The sequence below is a fragment of the Pogona vitticeps genome, chromosome 10 (assembly GCF_051106095.1).
Source record: "Pogona vitticeps strain Pit_001003342236 chromosome 10, PviZW2.1, whole genome shotgun sequence".
NCBI lineage: Eukaryota > Metazoa > Chordata > Lepidosauria > Squamata > Agamidae > Pogona > Pogona vitticeps.
Genome location: NC_135792.1, coordinates 23,863,369 through 23,874,810, shown reverse-complemented (window position 1 = coordinate 23,874,810; position 11,442 = coordinate 23,863,369).

Below are 11,442 nucleotides of genomic sequence, written 5' to 3'. Positions count from 1 at the left end.
TGTTTGCCTTGTTGAATTTCCTTTTTATTTTCCGAAGGTTTCCTTTGAGGCTTTGGCTTCTAAGGAGGCGCTCTTGCGCAGGCACACCACACTAACCCTGGCGTTCTTGGGGGTCCTGCTGCTGATCAAATGAAGATGGAAGTGCACTCTGCACATGCTTAGGAGCAAACCTTTGCTCACTTCCTGCAGAACTCTTTCCTCTTTTTTCCCTTCCCCTTTCTTCCAAAGAATTGTTTTCAGTTGTTTGCTTCTCAGTTCCTTGCACGCAGGAATAAACCCACAGATGCTTGTGGGCGGCCCCAAACCCACAATTTTATATAAGGTTTTAGAGTTAGGGAGTTTACTTTTTTGGACTCCAGTTCCCAGAATCCCCAGCCAGCATGGCCTTGATGACTGTGACAGGGGGGCCCCCCATAAAATTCTGTCTTTCAACAAGGAACAACAGGGAGGGAGTCCAGAAGGGGCGCATCTGACAAGTAGAAGCAAGCAAACAAACACCTGTTTTAGTCCTGTATTTATGATGGGTCTTCATGACTAAATTACTGGAAAATTAAAAATTCTGCCCTAGTTAGAGTCTTTTTCTTTAAAAAAAAAAACCCAAATCATTAAGGTTGCCCCCTTTTAAAATCTGATTTGATTTTTCTGACATATGAGAAATATAGCCACTGTCAATCACGGGAGTGTGGTTTTTAAAGGATAAGGGGTCAGACCCAAGTGATCCAGGTTGAAATCCCTGCCCGTCCATGGAAAGTCACTGGGGGATTTCTGTGGCCAACCACTCCTTGAACAGCTCTGCCTCAAAAACCCTTCTAGGGTGACTGTAAATCAAAAGCCACTTTGGGGGGGGGGGAACAGGACAAAGAATCATAAAAGTTTAGAGGAAAAATGGGCAAGTGTGTTTCCCCTTTGACCTCTGACCATTCACATGGGGGGGGGGGTGTCTTCAGAGTTTGTTGCCTGCAATAATCCTTATGCAATCATTGATTTACTTTGGACCAAGCTCTGTTGAACACAGAGAGGCTCGCTTATAAATAAACATGGGCTGGATCAAATTCTATCACGTGTGTTTATCTGAGAGTTGTAAACAGGCATTTAATTCCACTTGAGCCGAGGCTGATCTTTTCTCGCTGGAAAGAAAGCAGATCAGAGCACCTTCTCTCCCTCTCCCCCCACGAGCAGTGGGATTAATATACCAGGAGTAGATCTTTAGCTACTATCATTCATGACTAGCAAAGCTTAATGGGTTGCTGAGATTTTCCTTGGCACGAGGTCCCTCCCGGGAGAAGCAGATCAGGGCATTCCTCAGCTTAGTCACGTTAGTTTAATTTAATGCACTATGTGTTATGTTTCTATGTTATTGTTATTGTGGTGAACTGTCCAGAGTGACCATCGGTCAGATGGGCAGTGTAGAAATCAAATCAACAAATAAATGGTGCCAGGGGGTGGGGACTGGAGGCAGTGGCTACAGCTGTCTTGGTCTCATAGCTAGTGGCTCGAGAATAAACACAGAGAGTGGCTTATGGGTGGCAATATTTTTTTAAAAAAAATTTTTTTTACTAAACTATAGTAAACAGGACTGTGGTTTGAGCAGTACACTTACTGTTTTTAGCTTTTAAATACTGTTTTAATGATGTAAGCCACCTTGGATCCTTTTGGGGAGAAAAGAAGGATAGAAATATTTTAATTTAAAAAAACAGAGATAAACAGACTATAATAAATAACTGCACCATCAAGTCAATTCTGGTTTATGAACCCTAGTTTTTCAGGGGTTTCCTGGTTAAAAATAATACTCAAAAAAATTGATTTCCCATTCCATTCTTCTGGGGGCACCCAGGAACTGTGCAGCTTGCCCAAGGCCACCCAGGCTGGCTCTTCTCCCAGGAGGCCCAGTGGGGGACTATAGAGCCTTACTACCTGAGAAGCCTTCTGCTAAAGGTATGCCCAGATTAGAGTTTACAAACATCACATTCTTGAACTACACTTTTAGCATAGCTGAGTGGGGGATTCTGAGCCATATAGGGGAAAAAATGAGCACTTCCAAAGTCTAATTCCATGAGACTAGCCATTCCTTTGTACCTGTTGTATCTTGTCCACCTGAACAGATTTTTCCAAGTAGGATAAAAACGGGAAGAAACCATGGAAAAACAATGGACGGCTGTAAGTGGAAGATGCCACCTGAACCCTCATCCCTCTGCCACCACCAGCTTCCAAGTTGGGGGGGGGGGGGAAAGAGCTTTCTGAACTGACTCTCCCAGCCCACAGAGCCAATGGTACTTGGGGGGGATCATGGGCATTGCGGTTCACAAAGGAACTTTTCCAAGCTCCCTTGTGAGAATGCCTCTAGCGCTGGAGGCAAGATGGCATTGGAATAAAAGCCCCATCTGGATCCGATCCAAATGGGTATCGGATATCACCTAGGTGCCAGTCTTGATTACTTGAAGTAATCTCCAAAGTGACGTTCCATAAAATCTAAATAAAGAGCGGGATGGTTGCCAGGATTGCACTTTGAACAGTTACCTTGATTCTGATCTCCTTCTCCAGAACGCCTGGGGAAGTTTTCATGATGGGATGCGAGAGCTAACTTCCTATTTTCCTTCCTGCCCACTGCTTTCCCAGTCAACTGTCATATAGAGGGATGTAAAGAAAAGAAAGGGACGTGGTGGCGCTGCGGGCTAAACCGCAGAAGCCTGTGCTGCAGGGTCAGAAGACCAAGCAATCGTAAGATCGAATCCACGCGACGGAGTGAGCTCCCGTTGCTTTGTCCCAGCTCCCGCCAACCTAGCGGTTCGAAAGCATGCAAATGCAAGTAGATAAATAGGGACCACCTCGGTGGGAAGGTAACAGCGTTCCGTGTCTAAGTGACCACGGAAGATTGTCTTCGGACAAAACGCTGGCTCTATGGCTTGGAAACGGGGATGAGCACCGCCCCCTAGAGTCGAACATGACTGGACAAAAATTGTCAAGGGGAACCTTTACCTTTACCTAAAGGAAAGAAACCCCTGATCTGAAATGGACATACCAAATAGCAAAGGGATTTCCGTAACGGACGTAATGTTTACATGGAGAACAGTTGGAAATAACTATTTCCGGCAGGACCTTCTTTGTCCTACCTCCTTTTCAAGCTATCTCTGGGTGCCATTCAGAAAAATCAAAGGCTGCCGAAGTGCCACTGAAATTTATTTCTCCTGTTGGACCGCAGCTCCTGGAACTCACTTTGGCCATCCCGTAATAGCAAAAGATAACTGCATGATTCATCCCCACAAGGGCAGCGCCTTGAAACTTTGCTGCCAAGAAAGAAATGTTCTCCAGCATGTGACTTGTTTAATCTCCGGGCAGAGCTGGGCTGCTTTTAACTAGCAACAGATAAGGAAGATAGTTATTGTGGGTTTCTCGGGCTGTTTGGCCATGTTCTGGAGGTTTCGCTTCCTAACTTGCCAGACAGAATTCTAGCTCCTGTCCTCTGAAGATGCCGGACACAGAGGGCTGGTGAAACGTTAGGGAGAAAAACCTCCAGAACACGGCCGAACAGTCTGAAAAACACACAACCACCATCAGATCCTGGCCGTGAAAGCCTTCGAGAATACGCAGATAAGGAAGAGTGTGTTGCGATTCTTCTGGGAGTTTCCACTGTGAGATAAACTATTCAACAAGAAAATATAAAGTCCTGTGGTTTGACAGTCCCTTAATGATCAACCTGAAATGAACAAAGAGGCAGATGAGGTTTTGAGTTTTCCTGGTCTCATTGTGTAATCTGTCTTCAAGCAATAAGTAGATTTTTTTATCATCATCATCATCATTTTGAACTGCAGAGCTGGAAGGGACCCTATCAAGTCCAGCCCACGTCAAGAAAGCACAGTGAGGAATCAAACTCCCAACCTCTGGCTTTGCAGCCAAATGCCTCAAACACTGAGCTATCCAGCAGTTTTCAAGAAAAAGGGGAGAGAGAAACAACTATTACATGTTTGGTTGTTGTAGGTTTTTCGGGCTGTTTGGCTGGGTTCTGAGGGGTTTTTCTTCCTAACGTTTCTCCAGTCTCTGTGGCCGGGCATCTTCAGAGGACAGGAGTCAGAACTCTGTCTCTGCTCTGGTGCAGTTTGTGGGATATTACAAGTTTGGTTACTCCCAAAATTCCTGAGGGTGTGTGACCTAAAACCATCACAACACCTAGTTACAGTGCAGCATCTACAGATCCCTGAGAATTTTTGTTCATTTTGGTCTTCTCCTTCTACCAATAGTCAGGCGTCATCATAGATACGTATTCTGACTTTTAATGCAGCAGTTTGCAAGTGTGACCTTGTTTTGCCTCCACACCAATTTCCAAAGTTTTCCAGGCAATCAATTCAGTGACCAAAACATTCTAAAGGTTTGCATTTTGTATGGTTTGTATTTCTTGCTTTTTAATCACTTCCATTGTTCATTGGCCACCCAATTGGTGGCCATTTCCAAGAATTCCAAGAAATTCTTACCATAAGTCTACATTTCACAGAATCATAGAATAATTGAGTTGGAAGGGACCTAGAAGGCCACCAGGTCCAACCCCCTGCACTATGCAGGAATTCAAATCAAAGCAGATCTGACAGAGGGTGGTCCCATTTTCTCTTGAATGCCTCTAGCGCTGGAGCACTCGGGTTCCCTTGTTGTACTGCTCTAAGAGTTAAGAAGTTTTTCCTGACATTCAGCCTAAATCTGGCTTTCTGTCGCTTGAGCCCATTATTGCATTCAAATGCAATTTCAGACGCTTTGCTCCTTTTTATAGTCGCTTATATTAGTAAGTAATACAGTAAAACTGAAAAGAGACAGCACCGCGCAATGCACTTTCTCAAAGCCAGTTTTGTAGTGCATTTTAGAGGGTCTTTTTTAAAAGAAAGCTGGTCCAGGCCATTGTTTTTTCTCACTTTTATTACACAGCTATGTTCTCACTATTCATTCACCCAAATGTCAAGGTACTCACATTTATCAAAACGTTCCACATTTCTGTTTCAGACTTTTAACCGCATTTCTTCAGCTGAGTACTTTCTGTCAATTGTCATGAACTTCACTTTCTCAACTTTCGTTTTTAAACTATGTTTATGACTTCACTGACTTCATCAAGGAATCTTTGCAGACCATCAGAAGGATCAGCCAGTAATATTGTATCATGGACAGATAAGGTGTTGTTAATAAGCTCTTTCTTGGCCATGATATTGTCATTTGAATCACCAAGTGTTTATCTAAAGACATTTTCAGAATACAAGTTGAAAAGCAGTGGTGGGAATACACATTTTCATTTTACTTCTTATTTCTATGTTCTCCCTTATCTGATCTCTACCTTGTACAGCAGCTTTTTGTTGTCTGCTAAGGTAGCCAAATTTATGAACTGGCCATGGCACAGAAGATGGCCACATAACCCTTATCCATGCTGCTGGGTGAATTCTGGGAACTATAGTTTAACAAGACACATCTCCATGCCTCTAATTACAGAGATGGCTCAGGGTCAAGGACTTCACCCACCTGGGGAAGCCACTTCTTTGCTGGTTGGTGAATCATTGGGGATGCTGGTGGCCACTTACAGGCACCATAAGGTGGGTTACCCCTTAACCCATTGCCGAACAGGAGGAAATGCCTCAACAACAACAACAAAAAAGAGAACAAAGATCTGTATAGCATTTGCAGATGAATATATGCGCATTTTGAACAGATTATAATTTTAAATGAAAATTGAGTCATAATCCAGGACAGGAAAGCATCCATTTGTTAAGTTTAAAGGAGCCTCTGGTGTATGCATGCTGACTTCCTTGCTCATGTATCCACCTATCCATCTATTTATTTTACATTCTTCCCAAATCAGCTCACAACATTCCGTTATCGGTCATTGCATTTTACTAAGCATGGGGACAAGCCTGCATTTTCCACTGGTCGATGGAAGGGGGTTCACCCTCCCTGCTCTAAATCTGAGCTGCCAAAGGTCTGTTTCAAGGTGCCCCTTTTGTTGAAAGGGCACATGGGAGGGAAAGAACCACAGTCATAGATCCAGTGGGGCTACAGAAGCCTTGGAGCCAGAGCACCGAAAGCTAAAGGGAATGGAAAAGTGCTTCTGAAAGATCTACTGTCAAGGTAGATGTTGCATCTGCCTTGCAACATCTACTGCCTCCAGCTACCCAGGACTGAAGGAACGCCAAAACAGGTGGGCCGAGCATGGAACTCACATGGGTGTTGCGTGCTCCGAGGTGGCGTTCTGCCTCCCTGCCTCCATCCTCTGTACAAAACTTCAAGCAAGATCCTTGGACCGTGTTTAGGGCTTGGACAGCAAACAGAGCCGCCTGGCAACCATCTTCCCTTTGTTGATTTTAATTTAAAATTATAATCATTCTTTCGAAATGTACCTGTATACATGGTTAGCAATTGCAAACATAATGAAAATTTCCGTCCTTTGTTGTTGTTGATGATGATGATGATGATGATGCATTTCATCTCTTTCGGTGGTAAGGAAATGAGTCACCTGGATTTCTGAACCCTTTTTTTGGGGAAGTGGCTACGGAGATTGTCGTGCCGAGCACCCGCACTTCCAAATTTTTCGCAACACTGTTGTTTAACTACCTGCTGATTTCTTCTACAGCAGCTGTCTTCAAATGGGGGGGGGGTGGCATAAGGTCCCCTGGTGAGCCCTGGCACATTTGAAGGGGGCTATAGAACTGGAAACTGTTCTTCACGCACTGCCTTAAAAGGTTCGTTATGCGACGTATACAATTCTGATTCGGCCTATATTTCTTTCGTATTGCGTTTATGGCCATGGCCAAAAAGAATGTTGAGAATCGCTGATCTACAGTATTTTTTATTTGTTTATTATTGGATTTATATCCCGCCCTTCTAGGCAAAATCTACTCAGGTTATCTCACAACATTAAACTAATAAAAACAACAATTAAAAACTACAATAATAATATGATCAAGATGGGAAAATAAACAACAAAAGCAAGAAAATACAATCAAGAATTGATGGGAGGGAAGGCCTGCCTAAAGAGCCAAGTTTTTAATTGACTCTTAAAGACACCCAACGAGGGTGACAGCCAGATCTCTGGCGGCAAGCTGTTCCAAAGTCGAGGGGCCACCACCAAGAAAGTCCTATTTCTTGTTCTTTATTTTCGGCCCTCTCTCGGCATCAGGCCTCTTCATGGATTGCTGCCTTGTCGTGGCGAAGGGGCTTGAGTAACTCAGAGAAACTATGGGCTATGCCGTGCAGGGACACCCAAGACGGACAGGACATAGTGGAGAGTTCCGACTAAACGCAATCCACCTGGAGTAGGAAATGGCAAGCCACTCCAGTATCTTTGCCAAGAACGCCCCATGATCAGAAACAAAAGGCTAAAAGATATGACGCTGGAAGATGGGCCCCTCAGGTCGGAAGGCGTCCAACATGCTACTGAGGAAGAGCGGAAGACAAGTACAAGTAGCTCCAGAGCTAATGAAGTGGTTGGGCCAAAGCCGAAAGGACGCTCAGCTGTGGACGTGCCTGGAAGTGAAAGGAAAATCCAATGCTGCAAAGAAAAATACTGCATAGGAACCTGGAATGTAAGATCTATGAACCTTGGGAAGCTGGAGGTGGTCAAACAGGAGATGGCAAGAATAAACATCGACATCCTGGGCATCAGTGAACTAAAATGGACAGGAATGGGCGAATTCAGCTCAGATGATTATCATGTCTACTATTGTGGGCAAGAATCCCATAGAAGGAATGGAGTAGCCCTCATAGTCAACAAAAGAGTGGGAAAAGCTGTAATGGGATACAATCTCAAAAATGATAGAATGATGTCAATACGAATCCAAGGCAGACCATTCAACATCACAATAATCCAAGTTTATGCACCAACCAGCATTGCTGAGGAGACTGAAATTGAACAATTCTATGAAGATTTACAACACCTTCTAGAACTGACACCAAAGAAAGATGTTCTTCTCATTCTAGGGGACTGGAATGCTAAAGTAGGGAGCCAAGAGATAAAAGGAACAACAGGGAAGTTTGGCCTTGGAGTTCAGAACGAAGCAGGACAAAGGCTAATAGAGTTTTGTCAAGAGAATAAGCTGGTCATCACAAACACTCTTTTCCAACAACACAAGAGGCGACTCTATACATGGAAATCACCGGATGGGCAATATCGAAATCAGATTGATTATATTCTCTGCAGCCAAAGATGGAGAAGCTCTATACAGTCAGCAAAAACAAGACCTGGAGCTGACTGCGGTTCTGATCATCAGCTTCTCATAGCAAAATTCAAGCTTAGACTGAAGAGATTAGGAAAAACCACTGGGCCACTCAGGTATAATCTAAACCAAATCCCTTATGAATACACAGTGGAAGTAAAGAACAGATTTAAGGAACTAGATTTGGTGGACAGAGTGCCTGAAGAACTTTGGATAGAGGCTCGTAACATTGTCCAGGAGGCAGCAACGAAAACCATCCCAAAGAAAAGGAAATGCAAGAAAGCAAAGTGGCTGTCCAACGAGGCCTTAGAAATAGCAGAGAGGAGAAGGGAAGCAAAATGCAAGGGAGATAGGGAAAGTTACAGAAACTTGAATTCAGACTTCCAAAGAATAGCAAGGAGAGACAAGAGGGCCTTCTTAAATGAACAATGCAAAGAAATAGAGGAAGATAACAGAAAAGGAAAGACCAGAGATCTGTTCAGGAAAATTGGACATATTAGAGGAACATTTTGCGCAAAGATGAACATGATAAAAGACAAAAATGGGAGGGACCTAACAGAAGCAGAAGACGTCAAGAAGAGGTGGCAAGAATACACAGAGGAATTATATCAGAAAGATTTGGATATCCCGGACAACCCAGACAATGTAGTTGCTGACCTTGAGCCAGACATCCTGGAGAGCGAAGTCAAGTGGGCCTTAGAAAGCCTGGCTAACAACAAGGCCAGTGGAGGTGATGGCATTCCAGTTGAACTATTTAAAATCTTGAAAGATGATGCTGTTAAGGTGCTACATTCAATATGCCAGCAAGTTTGGAAAACTCAACAGTGGCCAGAGGATTGGAAAAGATCAGTCTACATCCCAATCCCAAAGAAAGGCAGTGCCAAAGAATGCTCCAACTACCGTACAATTGCACTCATTTCGCACGCTAGCAAGGTTATGCTCAAAATCCTACAAGGTAGGCTTCAGCAGTATGTGGACCGAGAACTCCCAGAAGTACAAGCTGGATTCCGAAGAGGCAGAGGAACTCGAGACCAAATTGCTAACTTGCGCTGGATTATGGAGAAAGCCAGAGAGTTCCAGAAAAATATCTACTTCTGCTTCATTGACTATGCGAAAGCCTTTGACTGTGTGGACCACAGCAAACTATGGCAAGTTCTTAAAGAAATGGGAGTGCCTGACCACTTTATCTGTCTCCTGAGAAACCTATATGTGGGACAGGAAGCAACAGTTAGAACTGGTCATGGAACAACTGAGTGGTTCAAAATTGGGAAAGGAGTATGGCAAGGCTGTATATTGTCCCCCAGCTTATTTAACTTATATGCAGAATACATCATGCGGAAGGCTGGACTGGAAGAAACCCAAGCCGGAATTAAGATTGCCGGAAGAAATATCAACAACCTCCGATATGCAGATGATACCACTCTGATGGCAGAAAGTGAGGAGGAATTAAAGAACCTTGTAATGAGAGTGAAAGAGGAGAGTGCAAAAAACGGTCTGAAACTCAACATCAAAAAAACTAAGATCATGGCCACTGGTCCCATCACCTCCTGGGAAATAGAAGGGGAAGATATGGAGGCAGTGTCAAATTTTATCTTCCTGGGCTCCATGATCACTGCAGATGGAGACAGCAGCCCTGAAATTAAAAGACACCTTCTTCTTGGGAGGAAAGCGATGACAAATCTTGACAGCATCTTGAAAAGCAGAGACATCACCTTGCCAACAAAAGTCCGAATAGTCAAAGCTATGGTTTTTCCTGTCGTGATGTATGGAAGTGAGAGCTGGACCATAAAGAAAGCAGACCGCCGAAGAATTGATGCCTTTGAATTGTGGTGCTGGAGGAGGCTCTTGAGAATCCCCTGGACTGCAAGGAGAACAAACCTATCAGTTCTAAAGGAAATCAACCCTGAATGCTCACTTGAAGGACAGATCCTGAAGCTGAGGCTCCAGTACTTTGGCCATCTCATGAGAAGAAAAGAGTCCTTGGAAAAAACCTTGATGTTAGGAAGGTGTGACGGCAAGAGGAGAAGGGGACGACCGAGGATGAGATGGCTGGACAGTGTCTGCGAAGCAACCAACATGAACCTGACACAACTCCGGGAGGCAGTAGAAGACAGGAGGGCCTGGCGTGCTCTGGTCCATGGGGTCACGAAGAGTCGGACACGACTAAACGACTAAACACACACACACTCGGCATCAGGCCCCTCAGCCGTCTTTCCTGGCTCTGGTGAGTGACTCGAGTAGATCTAGGTGGTATCTGCTTTGTCTACCTGAAAGGTAAGTCCTCCAGAGGAGGGGCAGGATCTGTTCTGGATCATGACTGGATGCTCACCTTTCTCTCCATGAATTAGTCTAATCCTCTCTTAAAACCATCTGAGGGGTTCAACTCTAAGATCTACCAGCCTTACAATTAGAGGGTGGTACCACATTTTCCTTCCAGAGACACCCTTCTGGAAAGGCTCCCTTGCCTGAGCAGTCATACTGGCAGATCATGTCAGTGTTTATTTCTTTTGTGACCAATCATGAAACACAAGCAAGCTAGTGTTTTGCAACCGAAAGAAGTGAGCAAAGCTCGTTGTAGGATCAACAGAAGTCTTTGACTCCCGAAAAGAGTTCTGCTTCTAATAACACGCTAATAGGCAACCAAGTGAGCGTGGACGCTGTGGAGTATTCTAAACAAAAGCAGGACTCATCCTTGCAGTTCTACCTACAGTTTTTAAAAGGGCACAAAGAGACATACATGTGTTGCTAGTTGCCCTTAGGGTGCAAGAGAACTTTATTCCACTTCTGTCTCTGTAGTTATACGGGTTTAGCAGGTTGATTGTTTTTTAAGAGCAAAAATGATGAACTGCACTCAATGATATCAGAGTGAGTGTGCACCCTCTGAAGGACAAATAACTTCTTCCTTCAACTCTGGAGGAAGCAAGTATTACCCATCTCCATTTTATTCCAAACTCAACACATTGTGAAAATGCAGCAGGAGGGCTGCAAGAACTGGGAAGGAGGATGACTGTGGTCGTACCACTAGCTTTCTGGACCATCATGAACGGTCACAGGCCCTGTGTTTACAGAGGACCATCGACTATTTCAGTAGTTCAGATTATTTGACCCCAGAAGTTCCAATGAGCGTAGTCAATGGTCAATGATTGGGGAAGCTGAATCCCTAAAAGATCTGGAGGGCAAAAGTTTGCTCTGCTGCAGTGTTCGCTCTTTGTCCAGCCCACATCCAATTTCAACACAAAGAGAAGCATAAGAAAGGAGAAGAACC